Source organism: Monodon monoceros, unplaced genomic scaffold, assembly GCF_005190385.1.
Source record: "Monodon monoceros isolate NGI ecotype Baffin Bay Population unplaced genomic scaffold, NGI_Narwhal_1 Super_Scaffold_3, whole genome shotgun sequence".
In the NCBI taxonomy this organism is placed as follows: Eukaryota; Metazoa; Chordata; class Mammalia; order Artiodactyla; family Monodontidae; genus Monodon; species Monodon monoceros.
The window spans coordinates 37620967-37622615 of NW_021703780.1; positions in this window are offsets into that span (position 1 = coordinate 37620967).

A 1649-nucleotide genomic window follows, 5' to 3' on the forward strand; every position below is an offset into this window, starting at 1 on the left:
CTCTGGGGACAGAGAGGTGAGGGGACACTGGGCTGCTGAACACAGTCGCTCCCTGCTCCAAACTCTCCCATGACTCCCCATCACCCCTGGAGAAAATCCACGGTGGCTGATGAAGCCCTGCCTGATCTGACCTGCGCTGGCCTCTCTGACTCATCACCTACCCCCAGCTGACGGCCTCCCACACATCCCGCTCAGGGCCTTTGCCCTTTCTGTTCCCTCGCCTGGAATGCTCTTCCCTGAGGTGTCCACATGCCCTCATCTCCTTCAATTCTGTGTTCAACTGTCAAAAGTCTTCTCTGGGACTTCCCTGGTAGTGTAGTGGTTAAGAATCCACCTGCCAATGCAAGGGACATAGGTTTGATCCCTGGTCCTGGAAGATCCCAGATGCCGTGGAGCAACTAAGCCAGTGTGCCACAGCTACTGAGCCTCCAGTCTAGAGCCCACGAACCACAACTACCCAGCCCACACACCACAACTACTGAAGTCTGCACGCTCTAGGGCCTGCATGCCGTAACTACTGAGCCCACATGCTGCAACTACTAAACCCTGCGCGCCTAGAGCCCGTGCTCCGCAACAAGAGAAGCCAGCGCAGTGAGAAGCCCGCGCACCGCAACGAAGAGTAGCCCCCGCTTGTGGCAACTAGAGAAAGCCCATGGCAGCAACGAAGACCCAACACGACCAAAAAAAAAAAAAAAAAAAGTCTTCTCCAGCCATCATAGGTTCTATTGCCTTACTTGGGGGTGGTTACACAGGATGGTCCAGGATCTCACTGTCTGAAGGACCAGAAAGAAGCAACTTGCTGCTCTACCAGCTTATCTCCTCACATCACAGCTTCCAGCAGGGGCTCTCTCCATCCTCCCTTCCTCCCTCTCTCCGCCTCACCTGGCCTCCAACCTCTTTTTCCTCCTTAACAACGTTTCTCTACTCCTTCCACATATGCACCAGGGAATCCGTAGCTCCCCCACATGGCTTTTATGGCCTTTCAAGACATGCACATCCTTCACCCCCTCACCTCTGCATCCCATCATGGTCCATGTCATCCTTTCTGAACCACTCGCCATTCCTGGAATGCCAGATTCCCTCCCACGCTTGCTCCCTTTGCCCCAAACCTCCCTGGTTCTCTCATCCCCTTGCCTAGCTGATACCTCTTCCCCCTTCACCTTAGAGTCTAACCTCCTCCTTGAAGCTCCTCCATGCTTCAAGCAGCGTTCATGCCCCTTTAGCTGTGACCCCATGATGTTCTGGGCTCCCCCTATAGGAATATTATTCTGTGCCTTGGTCCACACTGCTCCCAGCTCCCTAGCACATAGTAGGTGCTCAAGTAAGGGTTGTCAAATTCATTAATTGGGCTACTTTCATCTGTCACTCAAGGTCAGTCAATTGATAAGGATTTTGATGGATAAGGATTTGTCCAGGTGAGACCTCAAGGTAAGAGAGAAGGAGGCTGGAGTCTGGAAGGAGTAGAGTCTGGTCCTAGTGGGGGGTGGCGAGGGGGAGGTGAGAATAAGTCTGGGGCACGTAAAACTGTATAGGGTGGGAAGGGTTTGATGCGCACATAGGCAGCTTCCTGCAGGTGCTGAGACTTGAGCCCAGCTCTAAAGGAAGCGGGTGAGATTCAGAAGCAGCGAACGGCATGTGTGAAGGGACTG